This window comes from Antechinus flavipes, chromosome 1 (genome assembly GCF_016432865.1).
Source record: "Antechinus flavipes isolate AdamAnt ecotype Samford, QLD, Australia chromosome 1, AdamAnt_v2, whole genome shotgun sequence".
In the NCBI taxonomy this organism is placed as follows: domain Eukaryota; kingdom Metazoa; phylum Chordata; class Mammalia; order Dasyuromorphia; family Dasyuridae; genus Antechinus; species Antechinus flavipes.
This window is the reverse complement of record NC_067398.1, coordinates 661830320-661844662: the sequence shown is the minus strand read 5'-3', so window position 1 is coordinate 661844662 and position 14343 is coordinate 661830320. Positions and strand designations below refer to the sequence as shown.

General features: G+C 39.0%; 1 long non-coding RNA gene across 2 annotated transcripts in view; it reads right to left on the bottom strand.

The window, feature by feature from the left end:
• Nucleotides 1-14343, bottom strand: part of LOC127544960 (uncharacterized) — a 123798-nt gene that overhangs the window by 108843 nt on the left and 612 nt on the right. The window lies entirely within an intron of this gene.

Sequence of the window (14343 nt, the reverse complement as noted above, 5' to 3'; positions counted from 1 at the left end):
TAAAAAACTATCAAGGATCTGTTCAAAGAATTTTTGTTCACATGGGTTATATTTATAGCTATTTGCTATATTAGAATTAAAAAATAATTTTGAATTTGTAGGCCCTCCGAAAGGGTTTCGGAGACCCCAACAATTCTTTGGACTACACTTTGAGGACCACTTAAGTGAACAAGCCAAAGAAATGGCTTGCTGGGTAGTCAACCTTCTGGCCAGAGAGAAGCTAATGCATTTGGTACCCTTTCCTTCTTTCATCATTCCCCATCTGTCAGCAGTGGGTCATGCAGCCTGTCCTCAACCTTTGTCAGTTTGGCAGAACACACTGGCACAGCCTTCGAGAGCCCAGGGTCACCTCCAACCTGAGGGACAGTATTGGAGAAAGGCCATTGAAGAGAACATAAATAACTATAGAACAAAATTATAAATACTTTCAAGTGTCCACAACAAAAAAATATCTCATGAGATTTATGATTCCACAACTCAGGAGAGAAATGTTGTTAGCAATTGAAGGGTTAAAGAGGATCACAGAATTTAAAGTTAGGTTCCTAGATGAAATACAGCCTCTTCATTGTCTAAATGAGGAAACTGAGGTCTGAGGAAATGAAGTGACTTATCCAGTCACAAAGTAAGCTCATTCAGGATTTGAATCCAAGTCTTGTGACCCACAATCCAAAGCAGCATGGTGCAAGCAAAACACATTAATATCTGATTCAGAAAATTTGGATTTGACTTGGAACCAAATCCTAACTCTGTCCCTCACTCTTTGTATGACCTTCATGTCTCTGGCGCTCATCTGTAAAATGAGGGTATTGGACCTTCACCTTTTCCAACACATAACAGCTGCTGACTCCAAGTAGGAACCCAGTGATTGACTCTCCAGTTGTCTAAGGTCAAATGTAGAGAGGATCATCAAATTCATTACCAGGTGATGACATTTTGGGCCCAGCAACAAAATGCAAAAGCCATCTACTAAAGCACAGTTGTTGAAACTCCTTCCACTTGCCACTCCTTTTTGCCCAAGAAATTTCTACATGACCCCAGGTATATAGGTATAAAAAATAAGTATACAAATATAATAAATAAATGAAACCAGGATATAGGCGTTTACTGATAATAAATTGTAATTTTGTGAGCCCCACATTCAGTTTTGCAACCCCATAAGAGATTGTGACCCATAGTTTCAGAAACTGTACTACAGCCTGGAGGAACTTCTAGCTATGTGAGGCAAGGAATAAAGTGCTGAATTTGAAATTAAAACAACTCCCAACTTTCACATTTCCTGGCTGCAACTTCTCTCATACTCTTCTTCATATATCAAATCAAGCAGTAATCCTTTATTAAGCATCTTCAATGTGCCAAGCATTGTGCTGGATGTTAGAGATACAGAAAGAAAGGTGAGATAGTTCTCAAAGAACTTATATATGGAGGGAGGAGAAGGGAAGGGCAAGGCAAGAACAATAAGACACATTAAGAATATAATATTTACATTGTTGGTGAAGTTGTGAACTCATCCAACCATTCTGGAGAGCAATTTGGAACTATGCCCAAAGGGTCATCCAACTGTGTAAACCCTTTGATCCAGCAGTGTCTCTACTGGGCCTGTATCCCAAAGAGATTTTATTTTATTTTTTTTTTTTTTTTGCTGAGTGAGCATTTATTTTTTTTTTAATTTTTTTATTTAATAATTACATTATATTTACACTCATTTCTGTTCCGATTTTTTTTTCCCCTCCCTCCCTCCACCCCCTCCCCTAGATGGCAAGCAGTCCTTTATATGTTGGATATGTTGCAGTATATCCTAGATACAATATATGTTTGCAGAACCGAACAGTTCTCTTGTTGCGTAGGGAGAATTGGATTCAGAAGGTATAAATAATCGGGAAGAAAAACAAAAATGCAGATAGTTCACATTCGTTTCCCAGTGTTCTTTCTTTGGGTGTAGCTGCTTTTGTCCGTCATTTATCAATTGAAACTCAGGTCTCTTTGTCAAAGAAATCCACTTCCATCAAAATATGTCCTCATACAATATCGTTGTCGAAGTGTATAATGATCTCCTGGTTCTGCTCATTTCACTTAGCATCAGTTCATGTAGGTCTCTCCAAGCCTCTCTGTATTCATCCTGCTGGTCATTTCTTACAGAACAATAATATTCCATAACATTCATATACCACAATTTACCCAGCCATTCTCCAATTGATGGGCATCCATTCATTTTCCAGTTTCTAGCCACTACAAACAGGGCTGCTACAAACATTTTGGCACATACAGGTCCCTTTCCCTTCTTTAGTATTTCTTTGGGATATAAGCCCAATAGAAACACTGCTGGATCAAAGGATATGCACATTTTGATAATTTTTTGGGCATAATTCCAGATTGCTCTCCAGAATGGTTGGATTCGTTCACAACTCCACCAACAATGCATTAGTGTCCCAGTTTCCAAAGAGATTTTAAAGAAGGGAAAGGGACCCACGTGTTTGTGGCAGTCCTGTTTGTAGTGGCCAGAAACTGGAAACTGAGTGGATGCCCATCAATTGAAGAATGGTTGAGTAAATTGTGGTATATGAATGTTATAGAATATTATTGTTCTGTAAGAAATGATCAACAGGATGATTTCAGAGAGGCCTGGAGACTCTTATTTATATGAACTGATGCTAAGAAAAGTGAGTAGAACTAGGAGAACATTGTACACAGCAAAAGCAAAATTATACAATGATCAGTTCTGATGGAACTTGGCTCTCTTCAGCTGTGAGGTGATTCAGGCCAGTTCCAATGGTCTTATGATGGAGAGAGAGCTATCTCCATGCAGAAAGCAGCCTATGGGGACTGAGTGTGGATCACAACATAGTATTTTCACCTTTTTATTGTTGTTTGCTTGCTTTTTGTTTTCTTTCTCATTTTTCCCTTTTTGATCTGATTTTTCTTGCGCAGCATGATAATTGTGGAAATATGTATAGAAGAATTGCATACATGTAACATATATTGAATTACTTGCCATCTAGGAAGGGGATGGGGAAAAAATTGGAACGCAAGGTTTTACAAGGGTGAGTGTTGAAAATTATCTATGCATTTGTTTTGAAAATAAAAAAGCTTTAATTTTAAAAAATGATATAGCATTTCACTAAGTTCTTTTCAGGAATAATGTTTCCCTCTACTGGCATCTTTCTCCTTACTCTAACAAACTAACTCTGCTTAGTCTATCTAGTTAAACTCCTCTATAGATCTAACCTGCCAGTAAATGACATACCCACGCCTTATGGAGTTATTTCCTTTCTCCCAGTTAATTGGGAGTTCCACTGAAGAACTTGTCTTTCATATGTCCTCCCATTCTGTTTCATATTCATCATTCCTGGTGTCTATTGTATTCCTTTGTTTTGTCTGTAACCTATTCCTCAAATAAATCTACCTTTTGACAAAAAGAATAATAATACTTACATAGCATGTTAAAATTTACAAAGTCCTTTGCAAATATTGTTTCATTTTGCCCTCATAATAGCCTTTATAAACATAATGTTATTCCCATTTTACAGATAAGGAAACTGAGACACATAAAAAAAAAAGTCAAACAGCTTTTATAGGATCACCCAAATAGCATCTGACACTAGATTTCAATTTGACATTTCTGGTTCAGCACTTTATCCACTTTTATCTCCTAATTACTTAGGAGTTCACAGATGAGTAAAAATAGGCTATATACAAAGTAAAGAATAATATATTATATAATATTAATTATTATATCATATATTATTATGTAATTCTAAAATAGTAATATGTAATCTCTACAAAAGTAAATGGGGGCATTAACAATTGGAAAATCAGGAAAAGTCTCTTGAAGAAATAGATGCTTGAATTAAATATTTCTGGGAATCAGGCATTCCAAGAAGGACTTAGCCAGTGCAAGGCACAGGAAATAAGAAAGGATGGGACCTATGATTGTTACTCAATGTTTTCAGCCAAGGCTGACTCTTTGTGACCCCATTTGGAGTTTTCTTGGCAAAGATACTGGAGTAGTTTGCCATTTCCTTCTCCGTGAATTAAAGTAAACAAATAGTAAATGATCTGATCCGGGTTACACTGTTAGTTTATGTCTGAGGTGGAATTTGAACTCAGGTTTTCCTGACTCCAGACCCAGAGATCTTTCCACTGCACAACCCAGTTGAAATAATTAATGTAAAGTACTTTACAAACTTTTCTGCTGCAGATAAAGCCAAGGAAGGTAGAAAGGGAAAGAAAAGGCCATGCTCTCGATGTAATCAAAGGACGACATTAGAATTTTGAAAGACTTCAGTTCTCCAATCAATATAATTACCAACCATATCTCGAGAGAATCTCTTATGAAGGATGAGGGGGTAAAGAGTTGCAGGTGCAAGATGATGTACATATTTTTGCACATGACAAAGTATTTGTTTGACTTGACTATGCATATTTGGTACAAAAGTTTCATCTTTTTTTCTAATTGGGTTAAAGAGAGGGGGGAATCAGTCATTAATTGAAAGAAAAGAGGGGAAAAGGTCATTGAAGCATTTTTTAAAATGCACAGTAGAGAACAAAAGGCAGTTCTGGAAGAATCAGAGACAAAGAGGATCGCTTGAATGTTAAGTTCATCATATACTTATGTAACCCACATTGATCTGGGCATGTCCTGTTCAGGCAACCTAGTGGTCTATAGCCCTTTATCATATGGGTGGGGAGCAGCCTTCTTTGCTTCTTGCAGCTTTAAAACAGGCAAGACAGAATTAATTGACCCTTTTTCAGCTGTTCTTTCTGCCACTCTCTTATTGGCTGCATGCCGAGGGTGAAGATCCCAATTAATGATCAGTGAAGATGCCATGAAAAGACATTTCTTCTCTTGCTCCCTTTTTTACTTATCCCAGGCTCCAAGAAATAGATTGGGAGGTGTTTGTGTTCTGCACTGTTTGTGCCCCTCCATTTCAGGTGCCTGGGGGATTCCCACAGGACCCAGGAGTTTGAGCTTCGGTGACTTTGGAGACAGCCACAGTGTGAAATTCCTGAGAAGCCCAGAGTACTTGAGCATGAGAGGGATTTTGGACTTGAAACTGGAACTGCGCTCTATAGGAACAGCTAAATTATGATCCTAATCCCCTTTCCCTCCCCAGGGACTGAGATCAGAGGCAAAGGGAGGATTGTGCTTCCAGTGTGTTGAGGGAATGTGACTCTACTTTTTGAAATAAATATTTCTGTGTAAAAACTAATCTATTAGTGGCTAAATGATCAATGTGCAGGTGACCGTCCCCCTAGGATTGGAAGGCCATCATCAGTGGGGGCTGGAGCCAATGGCAGAGAGATCAGCCCCCCCCAACTCCTTAAGGGTATCAGAGAACCAGGAGCACAAGGGAGAAAAAATAAATAAATCACTGAAGATCAGCAATGGCTTTTATAGTGGGCTCAAAGTATTATACTTAAAAAGAGAAGCAAACTATACATAAAAGATTCAGTTTCATGTTTCTTTGTTCTATTCTACTATGCATATTGAAATATTTATTTTATTTAGTATTTAAGGTTTTTTTTCCTTTTTAAAAAGAAGTCACTATGTATACTTATATCGTATTTAATTTATGCTTTAACATATTTAACATGTATTGGTCAACTTGACATGTGGGGGAGAGGGTGGGAGGAAGGAGGGGAAAAATTGGAACAAAAGGTTTGGCAATTAGTGCTGTAAAATTATCCATGCATATAACTTGTAAATAAAAAGCTATAATAAAATAAAAATAAATAAATAAAAAGAAGTCACTATAAAAGATTTACCTTGGGAGGAGAGTTGGTTTACATTATCGAACAGCCCTCAACAACTCACCATTTCCCACTGAATTAAGTCCAAGCTTCTTAAGCATCATTTAAGACTTTCCACAGTCTGGTACCACTCTATATTTCCATCTGTATCTTTTCTTATTCCCCCTCCATGAAGTTTATTCTCCATTAGAGCTAAACAACTGATCTGTCATTTTTTAACCTCATCCTGCCCTTTCCCATCTTCCAAACGGATCCTTTTCTCATACTATTCTCTCTTCCTGGAATTGCCCTGTATTCACTGTTCTGTCTTCCAAAAAAAGTGCTTTATAAATTTTACAATGCTATATATTTGCAGATTACTAATTCTTCTTTCCCCAAATATTTAAGAATTTACTGTATACATGGCCCTTGCTGCTAAGGAAAATAGAAAAATAAATGAGTCCCACAAGCTCAAAGAGTTTATAATATAGTAGGAAAAGCTAAAATACGGAAACAGAAAAATTTTGTACAATTTAGAATATAAGAGAATTGTAGGGTGCTGCGAAAAAATTCACACATAGCATTTTAATGTTTACCAAAAAAAAAAAGTCTAATGAGCAATCATTATGAATATGGAAGGTGAGGAGCAAGAGAAAAAGAGAGAGAGAAAACTTCCTGAAAGAGAGCATATTGGACCTAAGCCTTGAAAGCTGAGTAATGATCAGTTATCAATAGTCATAAGAAAACAGGCTCAAAATCACTAATGATTAATGAAATTAAAATAATTGAGATAACCACCTCATGCCTTTCAGATTGACTATGTTGAAAGGAAAATTCTTCCTTTGAGCTTTGGCTCTGATTAATGAGACAAAACTCAAGACAGAATTAAAGGAGCTATAATAAAATCACATCAAAGTAGCAAAGGACTGGCAGGCTAATCACTGAAGATTAGCAGTGGCTTTTATGGTGGGGCCAGCTTTTTGAGAGAACTTTCCTAATAAAATAAAGACAATTCAAATGTCAGCAAAAGAGGTTGGGCCCTTGAGCCTCAGTTTTTCCCTAGGATTTAAGAAGTTGGGTACAGGTTGAAGTAACAGCATAATCCCAGGAAGAGGTGTGTGACAAAAAGCTGCACGGTGTCACCTTTCCCAACAGAGCTTCACCCAACACTGATTGACACACAGAGCTGAGAAAAATGAGTCACAAAATCAACATAGCTTTCAATAGCTAACATGAAAGAAAAGTAAAATGATAACTGCTAGAGAGGACATAGAAAATCAGGGATGCTCATGCATTGTTTATAGAGTTCTGAACTGATCCAAACATTCAGGAGAACAATTTGAAACTCTGCTTAAAGGATTATAAAATTGTCTATACCCTTTGACCCAATAATACCTATATTCCAAACAACTTTTTAAAAACTATAGCTATACCCATATATACCAAAAATATTTATAATAGCTCTTTTTGTAGTGGCAAAAAAAAATGGAAATTGAGGAGATGCCCATGAATTGGGGAATGGCTCAACAAGCCATGGTACATGATTGTGATGGAATAATACTGTGTTATAATCAATGGAAAGAGTAGTGGTTTCAGAAAAACCTAGGAAATTTTATATGAACTGATGCAAAGTGAAGTAAGCAGAACCAGGGAGTAACAGTAACAGCAATATTGTACTATGATCAGCAGTGAATGGCTTTCTCTTCAGAGAGAAAACTGATAAACTCTGAGTGCAGAATGAAACATACTTTTTTTCCTACTTGCTTTATTTTTCTTGCTTTTTGTGCAATATGTATAATGTGGAAATGATTTGCATGACTTTACATGTATAATTGATGACCTAATTCTTGCCTTCTCAATAGTTGGGGGAAGAGGCTTGAGGGAGGAAGAGAGAGACCCTGGAACCTAAAAATTATCAAATGAATGTTAAAAAACAAATGAATGAGTGAGTAAAGAAAGAGAAAGATGATGTCAAGGGATGGGCAGAGGCAGAGGGGAAGGCATCCTAGGCTGAGTTTTTAAGGATATAGATGTGGGAAAGGGCCATTTGGACAGAAATTAGACTATATGATAGGAATTCGTATCATCTCAGACTAGAAATGATCCCAAGACTAAGGGACTCAGATTCAAATTTTTTAGAGCTAGTAGGGGAAAGGGGAAGAGTTAAATTCCACTTTCTCCTTGTCCCTAATTCCACTCTCCAGTAACATAAATTCTGGAAAGTTCCTGCCCCTAACAGCTGTGCCCACCACCCTAGCACCAGAGATTTCTCTGGCCAGCTGGGGAGAAGTCATCTGAGTAGTCAAATGTGGCCAAGAAGGCCCACCTCCCCTCTCCTGACGCTGCCTTTTCCAAGGCCTGTCCTTTTCCCCAGGGCACGAAGAAATGTAAAGGGCACTACACCCAGAAATAGAACAGAACAGAGACAGGGAGACCCGGGAAGAAAGATAGGGCCAAGGCCAATAATTCCCAAAAGCCAATAGGATAAAGTTAGGACCCCCTTCCCATCCCTCACCATACACACACACACACACACACACACACACACACACACACACTCACACACTCCCAAAAGGGATAAGCTCAAGTGAAGCCCCAAGTTTAAGGCATGTTAACTGATACAAGGACCTCATCACAAGATGTTCTGCACATAAAAGATACTTAATAAATGTTTCTTAAATGAATGAAATTTTAGGGTACTCAGTTGTGACCTGAGATCAACCATTGTGTCCAAATAACTCTGGAGAAATCATGTTCCCTGGGTTTATTATCAAATAAATGGGATTTGATCCTGTCCTTCCAGGGTTGATGGAATGTGATACTAATTGTTTTAATAATTTGCATTCCTCTAGCAATTAAAAATTTATAACATTTTTAATACAGACTCGGGAAGGTTTGGGGAGATAAAAAATAATTTCCAGTATAAAGCTAAGAAAAGAGAGGCTCAGAGAGGTTAAAAAAAATTTTGTCTGAAGTCAGATAACTAGTAAGTGGAATAGCCGGAATGACAAACTCATAAACCCATAACTCTCCTCACTCCAATTCACTTAATCCTCTAATGACCCTGTGAAGTAGTTAATTCAAGTATTATTGTCCCCACTTTACAGATGAACAAAATGAGACTTAGAGAGGATTCTGAGAGCTAGAGCGCATGAAGATAGGTCTTCTGACTGAATCCAGTGTCATTTCCACCAAGTCATAGTCCTTGATGATAAAGAGGGAATGTAATTGTAGCAAGATCATTTCCTGGAATAATCTGAGGGCCCTAAATGATCTCATCCCCTGCCCATTATCCCTCTTAAGCTCTACACAAGCTTCCTCCCTGCAAACTCTGCCCATCTGTCTCTGATCATCTTCCCTATGATTCAATTGATGACTGAAAAATGGCAATGCCCTAAAAGCTTTGCTATAGCCCACATTCCTATCAGTGAGCTAATTTTCTATTCTCAGGCAGACTGACCCCACCAGCTCTAAGCCCACACAAATTCATCATCCACCATATGTGCACCTCACTTATAGAATCCTGAAGCATAAATGGAATGAATCAATGAATGAAGTCTCTCTTCATGAGATTTATTACTGGCTGATTGGTTCAATACACTTAATGCTTCCCCAGTCTTTTCACCTTTAAGGGAAATAGAGATTGTAAATCTTGGACAAGAGGAAATCTGGTAAATTGTTAAGATCGCTGAATTTGGAATGAAAGGACCTGAGACACAATTGATATTTTGCCACTTACTATCTGTCTGAATTCGGGTCAGTTACCTCCCTTTGGGGGCCTGTATAAGGAGGAAGTGGGACCCACATGTTCCAAGGTGCCTTCCATCTCTAATCCTGAAGGAACCTCAGAGAAGCTCTGGTCCGGCCCGCACACATCTTTCCTACAGCACAACCAACAAGTGTTCATCCAGTCACCAGGGACAGGGGAATCACCCCTTCAGAAGCCATGGATGGCATTGTAGGGAGGTCCACTTGTTAAGAAGTTTCTCCTTACAGAGAGCAGAAATCTCTGCCCATTGCTCCTAATTCTTCCTCCCAAAGCCAAGTAGAACAAGGTCAATTCCTCTTTCTGCACGCCAACCCTTCAAATACTTGGAGAATGTAATCTTATCTTCCTCACCACCTTACCCCATACATCTTCCCTATCACCAAGGCTAATATCCCCAGTTGCTCCAAAAAGCCCTTAGAATGGTATGGTCTCAAGGCCCTCTACCAGCCTAGTCACTCCTCCGGACACCTGCTTCTCTCTGCCCAGACCAGACCTTCTACTCTAGACCTGAGCCCTGGGTCTCCTTCAGTCCCTGGGGAAGTTAATTCACTCAGTTGTTTGGTGACTGGGTGCAAATTCATTCTTCATTCCCTATTTTTTCAGATAGTTTATAAAGCATTGGTGCTAACTGTTCTTTAAATGTTTGATAGAATTCACATGTAAATCCATCTGGTCCTGGGGATTTTTTTTTTTTAGGGAGTTGATTAATAGCTTATCCTAAAATGAAAGGATGCCCATCAATTGGAGAATGGTTGAGTAAATTGTGGTATATGAACATTATGGAATATTATTGTTCTGTAAGGAATGACCAGCAGGATGAATACAGAGAGGCTTGGAGAGACTTACATGAACTGATGCTGAGTGAAATGAGCAGAACCAGGAGATCATTATATACCTCAACAACGATACTGTTTGAGGATGTATTCTGATGGAAGTAGATCTCTTCGATAAAGAGAGCTAATTCAGTTTCAATTGATCAAGGATGGACAGAAGCAGCTACACCCAAAGAAAGAACACTGGGAAATGAATATAAACTGCTTGCATGTTTGTTTTTCTTCCCGGGTTATTTATACCTTCTGAATCCAATTCTCCCTGTGCAACAAGAAAACTGTTTGGTTCTGCACACATATCTAGGATATCTAGGATATACTGTAACCTATTCAACATGTAAAGGACTGTTTGCCTTCTCAGGGAGGGGGTGGAGGGAGAGAGGGGAAAAATCTGAACAGAAGCAAGTGCAAGGAATAATGCTGTAAAAAAATTACCCTGGCATAGGTTCTATCAATAAAAAGTTATTTTAAAAAACAGCTTATCCTATTTCTTTTTCTGAAATGGGACTATTTAAGCAATTTACTTCCTCCTTTGTTAATCTGGGAAGCCTATATTTTTGGAGGTAGTCATCCATTTCACTTAAGTTATCAAATTTATGGGCATAAAGTTGGGCAAAGTAACCCCTTATTATTTCTTTAATTTCCTCTTCATTGGTGGAAAGGTCTCCCTTTTCATTTTTAAGACTATTAATTTTATTTTCCTCTCTCCTTTTTCTAATCAGATTTACCAAAGGTTTATCAATTTTATTGTTTTTTTCATAAAACCAACTTTTAGTTTTATTTATTAGTTCAATAGTTTTTTTACTTTCAATATTATTAATTTCTCTTTTTAATTTTAAAATTTCAAGTTTAGTAATTGATTGGGGTTTTTTAATTTGGTCTTTTTCTAGCTTTTTAAGTGTGCAAACTCATTCAATTAAGTTTCTAACCCCAGACCATGCTCCAGCCCGGGGATTCTACCCAATCATGTAACTTTCCATCCAAATCATCTCACTATGTGCCTGCTGCCCAGCTCCTAGCACCACCTTCCCTTTCACCTGCCCAGGTCAAAACTGCCCTCTCTGGTCACCCTTCCCTCTGCTAGAGGCCTTTCCAAGCGTCCCGCCTCCTTCTGGCCCCAGCCCTGTGCCTGCCCCCTAAAACTGTTTCCCATTGACACTGTGAATGAATGAGAAAAGCAGCATTGACTAAGCACCTACTGACCCTGGGCCAAGACTTTTTATCTTGTTTGATCCTGTGAAATAGATGCTATTGTTGAGCCCAGGGCCAGTGCTCTTCTCTACTGCACCATCTAGCTAGTGGGGGGTTTTAAAAGCCAAGTATAAGACTTTGTACTTAACCCTACTGGATTTCATCTTATTAGTGCCAGTCTATCATTTCTGCTTGTCAAAATCTTTTCCTATTTCAATTCATATCTTCATAGCTAAGCTCTTTCTCCCCATATTCTTTAAGCCCTGTGGCAATAGCATCCAAAAAACACCAGAATGGCTATTGGGAGAAGGGAGGAGGGAAAGACTGAGAGAAAATCAACTGTTTGTAAAAGCAAAAGATACTGATTTAAAAAATTTTAAAGCACCAGTTTGAAACCAGATTTAGTTCAAATCTCAGTTCTGCTAGTTACTACTTATGTGACTTTGGTCTCAGTTTCCCTCTTTGTAAAATAAAAGGATTGGAGGAAATAGGATAGAGTATCAATCCTGATCTGAGTTCAAATCTAGCTTCAGACACTTACTAGCTATGTGACCCTGGGCAAGTGGTTTAACTCTGAGTGCCTCAAAAAAAAGGGGTGGAGGGAGGCTTATACCAGACTTTCTCTAGGATCCTTTGTCATTCTTTTAACTGTAATCTAGATTTCACTTCTAAAAGCTTGTAATACAAAGTCCTACTTCTTTTTCCCCTGGCTCCTTTAGCCCACAATTATTTCTCCCTCTGAAATCTTCCATTTCTTAAAGAGTGGGTCATTTTCTCATTCATTCATTCATTCAGATAAAATTTGCTAAGTCCCTACTGTAGGCAGAACACCATGATAGGTAAAAGGTCAGAAGGAGAATGAAGAAGATGTAACTCCATCCTCCCTTTTTCATTTGAAAATTTAAATGAAATTTCATTTTATTATCACCCCACAGGTCCTCTTCATATTATCTGAGTGCCTGAAACACAGATAGGGTTAAGGACCTGTGAGCGGTTTATTGGCTGAGTAACTGATTGCAAAAAGGAAAAGATGGACAGGGCAGAGAATGGAAAGGTGAACTCAGAGGAGCTTTCTGGATGTCTCATGACCTCCTCCCTAAGAGGCACGTGGTTTGTCCCTCAAAATGTGACATCCTGTGACTGACACCTTCCCATGCCAAGTCAACACCAACTCCAGATACTTTGGCAAAGAAGCTGGATTCTGGGACTAAAGAACACTTAACTGTCTCCTTGCCAGGGCTCCCAATCTCAAGAGTGGCCCCTGGTTCACTCCCTAGTTCTGAACTGGGCCCAAAGTTCTGGTGTATTAAGGAGTTAGTGGGGTTCCCATACACACACAGTTTTGGGGAAGAGAGTCTCTGATTTTTTATCTGACCCCAATCATTCCCTTCTCCTTTTAAAGGGAATCAGTCCCAAGACATCTATCACCTTTGATTTCTAAACTGGTCTAAGTGGAACAAAGTCTGGGAAAAGATATAAGAGGTCCAAGACTCCATCCATAAAATAAGGGAGAAGAGTGCCAGTCTGGGAGTCTGAAGATCCAAGAGACCCAAGCCCTAATTCCGACTTTATCACTAACTCCATATCTGCCTGTGAGTAAAGTCACTTTCCCTCATTAGCCTAGTTTTGTCATTTCTGAAATGGGAATAATATTACCTCCCCTCAACACACACCCGACAATTGCACAGAAGTGGTTTGAACACTAAATGGAAGAGCAAATGGGAAGGTGCTTTGGGATACTATATAAATATAAAAAATTTAATAAATAAAAAGAGACCCTTCAGGCCTTTTTCCATGAATCCTACTCAAAATATTATCTTGTCTTCTTATTCTAGGCTTAATCCAACTCTTGGAAGAGTTACTTGGTGGGGAGAAAGAGGGAAAAGTTACTTACTAGGGAGAGGGAAAAGTTACTAAGTAGGGAGAGAGAGGAAAAGTTTTCCCATATAGACCCATATAAACATACATATGTTCATCTTACCCTCCCCTTTCCATCTTCTCATTTCCAAATACATCCTCTGCAGACCATCTGCTATACAAGTCAAACTCCACTCAATCCATTTCCCCATCATCAGCATCTCTGCTGAGGAAGGAGACATCCAAGCCCCTCAAGCCCCATCCAGGGGCCACAGTGATTCCTTCTCCCTTCCCCCCACCTAGAAAGGGAGTCCAATCCCCATGCTGCTCTTAACTGGAAAGAGGAGGGAGGCAGGGCTCCAGTATAGCTATTAAGCATGTGAAAATTAATGAACATGGTCACTCACACCAGGAGAAAAGCAAGATGTCCACTGAACTCACATCCTCCCTAAGAGATCGACCTTCCTGTTCATGGGATAAAGGTATTCTTGATTTCTCCCACCCATGCTCCAAAGAGTTCTCAAACAACTCTTATTGCTCCCACACTACCAAGATCTCTCAGGATTTGGAGGTGGAGGGGACCTTAATACTGAGCAATCTCCCATTTTAGAGATGAAAAAGTTGAGACCCAGAGAGAAGAAGGGTTGCAAAGTTTGGATGCAAATCCAGGTCCTATGATTCCAAATAGGAGACTTTGTTCACGGTACCATGACTCCCATGATACCAAGAAACTCAAAGTAGATAATCTTAAATCTAACTAAACAGACCTAGGCTCATGACAAGGAAGGATCCCATAAGTAGACAGAAGAAGATGGGGGGATTTCTCACGCTCCTAGGGCCAGCAAACTTGGAGTCACCCACCAGTAACTGCACCATCTAGTTCTGCCTTTATACCTACTACAGAATTTCACTTTAATTTCCACTTCCTCAAAATAACATAGCTGAACCCCGCCTCCCCCCAAAAAAGGG